Genomic DNA, 11,528 nt, shown 5'->3' with positions numbered 1-11,528 from the left:
AAAAAAAAAACCCCCCTCAAATGTGAAGCGAGATGAAGGATATCATCTAATATATGACCATACACACTTTGATCTGCCAAACCAGATTGGAGAGCTTTGATCACTATAGCGCCGAGTCACCCTCAAAGATTACATTTTGGATTGGTCTCATCATGGACGGAACCATGGTTCGACTTGGGGGCAATGGCCCCCCAATTTTTTTTTAAAAAAAAATATTATTATATATATGGTACTAATTTTAGCAATTTTATTTTAGAAAGTTATACTTTGTCCCCTTAAAAATATCATTGATTGTTTTAAGATTATTGTTATAGTCACAAATTTTTCTATAATATTTTTATAAACTGTTAAGGTAGCAAATTTTTATTAGTTTGCATTTGGGCCATCACTTACATTATCAGCAATTTGTAAAAAAATTTGTAGTTCAAACATTTTTCTCATTTTAAAAGCCATTAAAAAATATTTATAAGTCTAAAATCTAAAAAAGAAATATACAAGCCCAAAAAAATTAGTACAACAACAAAAATTACCAATAATAAAAAAAAAAAAACAAAAAAAAAAAAACTTAGTCAACTAATTTTATCTAAAACAAATAATCTGACCCTTTAAAAAATTTTAAACAATTAGCAACTAAGCGACTAAGTAGCAACAAAGTCGAAGGCCAAAGATACTGCACACAACGACAAACAAAACCGCCCCCTAAGTCTAAGTCCTGGGTCTCGTTATCTTATCTTTATAAATCTCGTACAATGCTTTATTGACTATATGTATTATTGGTTTCTCAAAAAAGAAAAAGAAAAAAAAAAGACTGTATTATTGGATTGGTCCTGTTATCTTATCTTTAAAAATCTAATACATTCTTTGAAGTCCAAGCTCAAGGAGCCACTGAAACTCTTTTTTTTTTTTTTTTTTTTGTTTTGGTTTCCCAAGGTGTCGCCAAGTTTTTACCCAGGATAATCATTCGAGGTATTGTCGAGTGCTAAGATAAAGACCTCTTCCAAGAGAGTTTGCTGCATCCACAAGGGCTTGAAACTGAGACCACTTGCTTAAGCGATCAGAGCCCCTTCCACTCTGGCCACCTTCGTTGGTGGAGCCACTAAAACTCACAAGTTCACAACCACTCCAATAACAGCAACAACTTTATAGCCAAGGTATCTCCAAAATCTCCCACCTTCTATTTCTATTTCTTTCGTCACTCACACACACACACTTAACACCACGTCCCACGACTCCCACAAACGGACCATAACCACCGCACACAGTGGCTCAATCACCACCCAATTTTAAGCCTAAACCCTCGGACCATCATTCCAACACAATCTCCTACCAATAGATAATGGCGAATTGAATCACCCCCAACAATCAACATTATGGCTCCCAAAACAGGAAGAAACAAAACACACCCTCACTGAACCATGGTAAAACTAACTATACACACAAATAAATAAAAATAAAAAATAGAGAAGAAAGAAGAAAGAAGAAAGAAGAAAAATGAAGAGGAAGATTAGATATGGTTGGGGAGGACCTTAAGGTTAAGGCTTGAAACGTGTAGTTTCAAGCCTGATTGATGTAAAACTAAGCCTAGGAATTATATAGATTCCTTTTAATTTCTACTTCAATTTTCTTTGGGAAAGGACTATTCCACATATTTTTGGAATTTTTAACAAACAAATTTAAGATGCTTTTTATATTCTTCGATTGTTGAAAGAACACAAGAAATATCATCTATATAGACTAACCAAAAATCTTTAAGCTTTTTAAAGATTTTGTCCATCAATCTTTGAAAATCTTGAGGAACTATATTAAGTGGAAAAGGCATTACATTACACAATTCACCTTAAAATCATTAGACCATTAAATATATGATCCGATCAAACTCAATCAAAATTGATGGGATCTTTATAGCCTGTTCAGCTTGGATTAGATCTTAAAAAAGGACCACGACTTTCCATATGCTAGAAATGATCTATTTATTTATATTTGGTCTTTTGAAAAATTTAGAATGCTGTTAAAGAAATAAATTAACAAATACAGTACCATTCATGATTTATTAATGATAAATTGATAATCCCAAATATATCTTTTTAATTTTTATAAAGTTCGGAATAAAATTAAAAATTTCAAATAATTAAATTAATTTCATTTCAAACTTTTAAATTAATTTCATTATATTTTTCTCTAAATAATTAATTCCTACTTGTATATTTGTTTTCATTTAAAATATACTTTTAAAATTTTTTCATAATCTTATCTTTTAATTATATATTTCTCTAAATAGATAAACTCAATTTTCTTTTATGACTAATTATTTTAGTTTTCTTTTTGAATATTGACTTATTTTAGTTATATACTGTAAATTAAGGATTTTATCATTATAAATATCTGTTAACAAAAAAAAAAGAAAAAGAAAGATCTCTTCAGAACCTAAAATTAATAATTTTGAGCTTTTTATTGTCAAAAAATGTTTATCTTATACAAAGAATTTTCAATAATTATATTGTATAAGTCTGTCTTTATATGCTTATAATTTTTATTAAAAATATTATTTTAAAATTAATCAATCAATTTTAATCTTTTAGATATTTTTTTGTATAATATTTTTAATTTTATTTAAAATTTTCTCACATGTATTATTTGACTCGTAACCTGCAAGTTGAAACAATGTGGCATTCGGATTCGGCGTCCACGTTTCCCTTCTGCGTTTTCAGATTTTTTTTTTCCCTGCACGTGAAATAGTAACCTCACATGGTTCACTGTGCAGGAGACATAAATCACTGTTCACACATTGTTTAGCACTGTTTACAACACTGTTTACGCACTAAAAAATATTAAAAATGGTTCCACAGTATTATTTACACATTTAAAAATTATTTTCTACAGTTTTTCAATTTTCAGTTTTAGAACAATAAGTTCAATCCAAACGGACCCAATGACTTAGTGACTTAAAACCTATATCGGGTCAACTTTCCATTCAAGTATAATATCAATTCTAAAATCCAAAATGTCAAACCCACAATGACCAACCCAAAGCTGTCCAGCCTGATGACCCAAGCCCAGCCCGAAATGAAAGGCTCAAAATCCATTATTGCCGAAAACCAATTAACCCAATCAGATTTTTTGACCCAATGCGCCCTATAAAGAAACAAAGCTAAGGCCAATAAAATCAAGCATAGTCAATGGGTCCACCAACGGACCAACCCCTACGATTTACCAAATTATACAAACACCACTACATTTTATAAAATTACAGTTTTACTCATACAAAATGTAAGAAGGCTTGTTACCCAGGACAGACACGAGATAATTACTACAGTCTACAACCCAATATCTTTGAGGATGTGAATTATTGGGCTTTGCTCTAATTTATTTTGATTCTAAAAACCTTAAGATAATTAATGATTTTTAGTAAGCTTAATAGGTAAAATTTTGTCAGTAAAGTAAGAAATCTAAGGTATGAATTTAGCTTACACCAAAAACTAATCAGTGTCTTGGCAATTTATCTTACACAAAAAACTAATTAGTGTCTTGTTATAATGATAAAGAGTAGTCATCATAAAAATGCATAATAAGTTAAATTCTATTATATTTTATATCTATAATTAAAAATTTTGGCCAAAATGCAAATTGTACCTTTAATTTGGCTAATATTTATTTTAATTCTTTAACTATACTTTGGTTCAATTGAATCCTCTAAGTTTTAAATTTATTCAATTCAAGCATTCTATCTAGTTTTGTTAGAAAAGTTTCCCATTGGAGCTCGCCCATAAAGGAGCCGGATGTGCTTTTAGAAGTCCGAACAACATTAGGTTCCTTCCACTTCTAGAGTTCTAATAGTAAGTATTATCAAGCTCATGTAATAAAAACAGTAGCATAATAATTATTGCCATCTTAGAAATTTTTTGTTTTCCTAAGTCCATAAATCATAATGTTAAGTTACATGATATCTTTATTTAAAATCATTCTTCACTCTCTTTCTTCTATGGCTTGTTTGGATTGATTGAAGGGGAGTAGAATAGAGTTGGCCCGAAATTAGGCTAATTTCTAGCCAACTCTACTTTACATCCCTCTACTCCCCCTTCCCTCCCCTTAATCTAAACTGATTGTTAAACTTTAACTTGCAAGGCATTAAGAGCTTCATATGATATGACAAACATCAAGGTGGTCATAAACTCATAATACCACTACTGCACACCCATGGTGCAATGGTCACTCCACAAGTATAAGTACTTGTGGAGTGTGGGGGGCAAGAGTCGGGGTTTTAGTCTCCAGGAAGGAGTTTCACACACATATATACTTAGATTAGGCTAGAGTAGAATTTCTATCTTGTATAAAAATAAAAATAAAAATAAAACTCATAATACCAAAAAGGCAAGCACCCTTTGGGTGGAAATATTTGGTATTTGAAAACCACCTATGCAATTTGCAGATTATCATTAGCCCATAAAGTTAAATTATTTCAAAATAGGAATTTTTGTAACATGAATGATACTTATTTTTTGATTTTTGTACTCCAACTATTCACAGAATTTTGAATTTCATGTTTACTACATAATATCTTACGTAGTTCATTTACTATTCTTATCTTTTATTTCTTACAAAAGAAGGGAAAAGAAAAACCATCAAAGAGGTGCTTTCAACATTTCTCATAGAATGAGTCAACCTCACATGGCTTTGGAGATTGAGTCGGAGACAAGCGGGCATGCCGCACAAGAAAATCAAAATCAGACAAGCAGGCATGCCGCACAAGAAAATCAAAATCGGCCTTATGAGAGTAATGTTCTTTCTTTATTTGGAGAAAATTGGTCTTTGCCCCTTTCGCTCAAAAAATCCAACATTTTGCTCAATTTTCCAAACTAATTAGGAAATGCTCCTGTTTTGAAACTCGATTTGTAGAAAATCGAGTATGGAGCGATCAAACTTAATAAATAAATAAATAAAAAACCTTGCATGGAACTCGAGTTTATGGAGCTCGAGTTCTATTTAAAACGCCACTATAAGGCTCCCTGAACGCAACTATAGGTGCGGGGCGATCAAACTTAAAAAAAAAATAAAAATAAAAAAAAGAAAAGAAAAAGAAAAACTTGCATGGAACTCGAGTTTCATTTAAAACGCCACTATAAGACTCCCTGAACGCAACTATATGTATGGGGCGATCAAACTAAAAAAAAAAAAAAAAAAAAAAAAAACTTGCATGGAACTCGAGTTCATGGAGCTCAAGTTCCATGTAAAACACCACTATAGGGTTCCCTGAACGCAGCTATAGGTATGGTGCAATCACACTAAAAAAAAAAAAAACTTGCATGGAACTCGAGTTCATGGAGCTCAAGTTCCATTTAAAATGCCACTATAGGGCTTCTTGAACGCAGCTTTAGGTATGGGGTGATCAAACTAAAAAAAAAAAAAAAATAATAATAATAATTAAAAAAAAAATTGCATGGAACTCAAGTTCATGGAGCTCGAGTTCTAGAAAATTTTTTTTTTTTAAATTTTTCAGTTTGTTATAACTCGATTGTCCAAAAATTGAATTTTAAATTGAAACTGGATTTTTAGAAGATCGAGTTTTAAAACAGGGGCATTTCCCTAATTAGTTTGGAAAATTGGGCAAAATGCTAGATTTTTTTATAAAATATTAAAAAAAAAAAGAAGAAGGCAAAAACCCATTTTCTCCCTCTTTATCTCTTGTACGTATGCAGTTACTCAATCAAAGTGACACATATGAGTTTTCAAATAACATTGGGAAAAGTTCTACAAAAGCGTCTATTACATCTGTATTCTAATTTGCAAAGTAGTGATGTTGAGAATATTACAAATTGGATGATTAATTATAATGATTTTACAAATTTTATCATATAAGATGATATGTCAACATTTAAGTACAACACAAGAGTAATTAAGGATAATATTTATTTATTATATAATTGATGTGACATCATTCACATTCATTACATATTAATTTGTATACTTTTCGGTAGTGAAATAATGGTAGTACCTTTAATACCTTCAATTACAGAAATGCAAATTTAACCGTATAAACCTGACAAATTTAACTATATAATTATATAACTGTATAAACCTTATAGGTTAGACTTGTATACCCGTTGCACAAACCATTTCTACTTGTACGTGTAAAACAAATGCATGGAAGTGGATGAAAGATAGCTTTGGATAGTGTGCTCATCATGAGTGAGGGAGGGAATGCTAGTATAAGACCATATGATTGGACAATCATAAAAATCGAGTTTCAATTTTAAACTCAATTTTTGGACAATCGAGTTAAAGCAAACTGATTTTTTTTTTTTTTTTTGGGAACTTGAGCTCATGGAACTCGAGTTACTTGAAAAAATTCAAGTGGAATTCGAGTTCCAAAAAAAAAAAAAAAAATTTCCTAAGTCCACATTCCCTATAACTCGATGTTCCAAAAATCAAGTTTTACATTTGGAACTCGATTTTTAGAAAATCGAGTTTCAAAACAAGAGCATTTCTCTAATTAGTTTCAGACATGGAGCATTTTGCTCGATTTTTTGTGTGAAAGGGGCATTTGCCCATTTTGGCCTGTAGCTTGGCTGTAGTGTGCCTATCTTATAAGTTAGGATTATCGGTCACATAAATCATTTTCCCTTCTACATGTAAAACGAATGAAAACATATTAGATATATTATTTAAAGGGAAAAGTTAGCAAATGCCGTAAGGGTATTGATTTAAAATATTTTTAGACACTTATTATTAAAAAAAGTAACTTTTTTATATTTCTCATAAAAGTAATTTCAAAACTTTTCTAAAATGGTCAATTAACAAATGTCTTAAAGCACCCATTAACAAAACCCTTCTTTAGATAGTGCACTCATCATGGGTGAGTGGAAGGATGTTAGCATATGGCCACAATATGATTATTGGGTCCAATAGGTGCCTATATGGACATCTCATTACATAAAACCTAACTCTAGAATTTAGTAGGGTGGCAAAATTTGATACAACTTGCAAACCCACAAATCTGACACAAAATTAGTAAAATATGGGTTAACACTTAACAGGTTCATGTTATATTTAGGTTAACACGATTGGCTTGTTTAATAAACGTGTCGGATTCGTGTCCAATTCATGGAACCCATCTGACCCGTTTAATTAAATAATATTTTACCAATATACTCTTCAAACCCTAGGTATATAAACTTATTAGTAGTTGTGGTTTATTTTCTTTGACATATTGTGATTGTTTATTTGTGATATTGAGATATATTCTAGTTTTGAATTATTATTTTTGATGCAATTACTCGTTAGTTCTAAATTTTATATTGAAAAAATTTTTTGTTTAGTTTTTCATAATTTAAATCAATTTGGTTAATCTTAAAATTTGTATATATTTTTTGCTTTGATAAAATCTGATAAATTGGTCAATACGACTGAACTTTTTAATAAATAAGTTGTGTAAGGGTTGAAGAATCCTGAGCCGTTTAATAAATATGTTAGGTTAATGTTAACCCCTATGGTTGAATACTCATAAGCAGACACAACAAGAACCCGACACATGACATGAATTGCCATTCCTAGGATTTACACCAAGTATGTTCAAATAAAGTGGCATCTCTCATTGTCAGCCACTTATGGAACCCATGGAGAGGCAAACCTAATCTTTTCTTCTAGGGTTCCATCAATGAATGATAGTAGGATTTGGTCTGTGAACAATACTAGGCACTCATATTGTAGTAGCTATGTACACATTGACATGCAAAAGTAATATCTGAAATTTATCAGTGAGAGTTCGTTTGTAATCTTTTGTTGTGTGCACGATTTCTAATTGTGAAAGCTCGAAATTGTGTTAAAACACAAGAGCTTGTTTAGACCCCCAATAAAAGATTACGGCTAGATTGCTTTTACTCTAACTCATCTAAGTGCGAAACAAGAGGAAATGAAGCGCAATAAACCGATAAAACTACTCTAGTGCATAAGCATGAACAACAAGCGTTAAAAGTAAAGCACAAGAGTAAGGGAAGAGAGAATGCAAACACAAGATAACACGCCGATGTGTTATTGAAGAGGAAACCAAAGAACTCGGCGAAAAACCTCTCCGCCGCCCTTCAAGCGGTAATCGATCTACTAGACAATCAGTTAGGATACATGGGTTAGCAAGAGACCCTCCAAGCCTAATTTACCCGATGTACCTAAACTCTCCAAGCTCCTACTCCAACAAGGCATCTCGGAACCGTGTCTTGTCTAGCTTTCCGAATCCCACAATACGCTCGATTGCATCCACCAAGTCTCACTGACTTCTTTTGGCAAATCCCCAAAACTTCCCAAGCTCCAAAACACTCTCTACACTCTGAATAGAAGTGGTTGTGTTTGGGTACATATCTCCTCTCAAGGTATGACAATAGGAGAGGGAAGAAGAAGAGGCTACAATGATTTCTCACTAAGGATGAGTAGCTTTCTCTCTAAAAGATAGGTGTGTCTGTTGTAGAAAACCTATCTAGGTTTTTTCTCTCTGAATTGTCTCCTTTACATTTGTGAGTAATGAGGGTATATATAGCATGGGTGAAGGGTAAGAAAGTCATTCTTAAAAAATCCTCCAAGTAGAATGTTTAGCGACTACCTCGCGGGAAGGCCTTACCCACGAGACACTTGCGAAAACAACAGCCTGGCACGACTCTTCAGCGTCCAGTCATGTGCTCCTCACATGACTCTTTCGCGGGTTAGCTTTTTGCGAGCTTCTCACGAAATCCATTGATCTTCATTTCAGCTTGAGTCTTCACCAACTTAATATTAAACCAAATACAATAAAATCCCACAAAATACAAGCAACAAAATTAAAGCAATTACAACCCTTTTGTTCATGGAATAAAGCCAACATAAAATATAGTTGTAAATCACAACTTTACAAATTGGTTTTTGACTAAATACAAAGGTAAAATTCAAAAGTCAATTTTGTTTGATATATTATTGTTATTATTATTTGCTTTCAAACATGAAATTTACTATTGTTTCAAGGCCTGTGAATTTTATTTAGTATTAGTTATCTTTTGCTTGATTCAAGTAGTTAAGATCAACGCTTACTTACTAAGCCGTTGGACTCACTACTTTCTTCCACTATTTCAGATTGTGAGGATTAACGACATTTTAGGTTTGATTTGGTGGTGCAAGTGAGAAAAACTTTAGATTTAGCATTAACTAGTTGCTAACCCATGCAATGCACAAGAAAACTATTGACTATGAAAAAAAAAAAAAAATCCAAGAATGAATGAAGAATTTAAACCATCACTTATGCAATCATTGTGTTAAAAAATTCACAAAGCGTTGTTCACAATGTTGTTATTAATATTAGCTATTAACGCAATCATTGAATGGATTTGAAATTTTTTCACATAGAAAGAAAGCCTTACGTGAAGTTTTGTAAAAGTGAGGGTCATATTTAATATATTTTAGACGCAAATAAATATCTAATGTAATAGATATCTAACTCTCATTAAAAAAAATAAAAATAAAAAATGAATGTTGCACATTAGGATTCCAATCTCAAAAATCCCTATCATCAATAGTTGATATGATACATTCAATTATTAAATGGAAAATATAAATTAAAAAAAATTCAAATAAAAATTAGGATTTCAAACCCCTAATAGGATTAAGTTGTCACAAAGGGTTTTTTATTTTTATTTTTTAATTTTTAATTCTTTTTCAATTCATGATCTCTCTCTCTCTCTCTCTCTCTCTCTCTCTCTCTCTCTCCTCAAAGCAACTAATCATCTCTCTCACTTCTCAGCTTCATTTTCTCATGGCAAAAATTACATCACACCCACCACCACAAAAATTACATCATTGTCATGATTTTGTCACCGATCTAGCAGGGTTTTGTGGCTAAGTTGAAAATTTGGGAGGAGGAGAGTCTTGTATAGGGGGCACAGTGCCAAGAGAGAGAAGACATTGAGATCAGCTCTTCTCTCATACTTTCACCTCATCTCTCTCTTTCTCTCAGCTCCATTCTCTCACGACAATGGAGGATGTTGTAATGGTCAGTGGCGAAGCCCTAAATTCCTTTTTTTTTTTTTAGGGAGGGCCAAGTTAAATATAATAAAATTCTTAAGTAAAAAATGTTTTATTAATAATTAACTTAAATTTTTTTCTTTTTTTATGAATAATTTTAATTTAACAAAGTTGTGCCTTACATTTTTTCATGGTGCCAAAATATTATATTTCGAAATGAATATTTAGAAAGATATACACAATCACTCAAATTTTATAGCAATATCTTTTTCTATATACATAGTTACACAATCACTCAAATTCTCATTTATCGTATACACCATATAATCTCATATTGATCACTGAAATTTAGGACCATGTTCTAAGGAAACAGTTTCTACTTATATCTATTTGCTTTGGTTCACATCTTCGAGTCTTTCTAGTGGTTTAATATCTAAAGTTTCAACCTCTAGGACAAAAGATTAAAATGTAACTTCTGAATCTTAAATTTTTTTTTTCCCTTAAAATATGTATAAATGGTAGATGTTTTCTCATGAATTACTCACATTTTGAAACATTAATATTGAATTTTATAAACTAATTATTTAGTTAATTTAGAAAGAAAAAAGAATGTATGAACAATATAAGTGTAAACTACTAAGCAAATACAGTGAGATTAAAAATCAAACAATTAAAAAAATCTCAAAACCAAAGACAAATACATTAATTTACAATAAGCAACACTATCTGTGGCGGGCAAAAAGAAAAGCTAACAGAATAAACGGATTTTAACGTGCTACCTTCTACTTACACAATTAATTTTAGAGATTGGATGCAAGTTCAACCTATAAATACCCATGGCAAGATGGATAATGATAATCGGATTAATCTTAAGTGTGATTAATGTGTATTCATTCGAAATAAGTCTAAAAATGGATAAGTGTTTGTCTTCGGGTTCAGTCTGAGGAAGAAGGTACAATTGGATGATCTCTCTTTTCTCTCCAAAAATCCTTCTCTTTGATCCAAGTGCTTCTTGGCTTTATATAGTTAGCCAAAATGCATCTGGACTCCATATTTGGAGGGTTAGGATTAGACCTCCTTGATATTTATCTTATCAAGACCTTACTAGAATGTTTTACACTAAGATGTGAGCTGCATGGGTACTGTTTATGGTCATTTCCCCATTAATTCGGCCAGCTAAGTAGTTATAGTGCATTTAATGTGGAGGGGATGGCTACCTTGTCCTTCCTTTTTCTTCTCTTCCTTGTTCAATGCCAAGTTACCTTTTTCCCCTTTCGGGTTGCGCCATGCTCCTTTTAACTTTGCCTTTTGACTTTTAGAGGTTAGGTGGGCGTCCTCAATGCCTTGGCCAATTGTGGCTGTTCAACCTCTACACGGATTAGGGAAGTACTTTCCAAGGACATCCTGCCAATATTCCCTGAGGTCTACCTCCTCGAAAATGCCCTCATCCTTTCTATCAGCTATCTTGGATCCTCGTCCTTGTACAATAGCCCCCCAAAACCTTGCTTTTTGCTCCTTACCAAGGAGAGGGAGGTTTTGCCAAGTGAGGGTGG

At 32.1% G+C, this 11,528-nt stretch overlaps 1 long non-coding RNA gene across 1 annotated transcript; it reads left to right on the top strand.

Annotated features, from left to right (window-relative positions):
* The first annotated feature begins 960 nt into the window (after nucleotides 1–960).
* On the top strand, nucleotides 961–9,246 carry LOC136062450 (uncharacterized). Its single transcript, XR_010624182.1, has 2 exons — nucleotides 961–1,151; nucleotides 3,730–9,246. It is a non-coding gene; the product is annotated as an uncharacterized LOC136062450 (long non-coding RNA).
* The last annotated feature ends 2,282 nt before the right edge of the window (nucleotides 9,247–11,528 follow it).

The sequence above is a fragment of the Quercus suber genome, unplaced genomic scaffold (assembly GCF_002906115.3).
Source record: "Quercus suber isolate HL8 unplaced genomic scaffold, Cork oak 2.0 scaffold_415, whole genome shotgun sequence".
In the NCBI taxonomy this organism is placed as follows: Eukaryota; Viridiplantae; Streptophyta; class Magnoliopsida; order Fagales; family Fagaceae; genus Quercus; species Quercus suber.
Note: the sequence above shows the minus strand (reverse complement) of the source record. Positions and strands in the feature narration are given on the sequence as shown.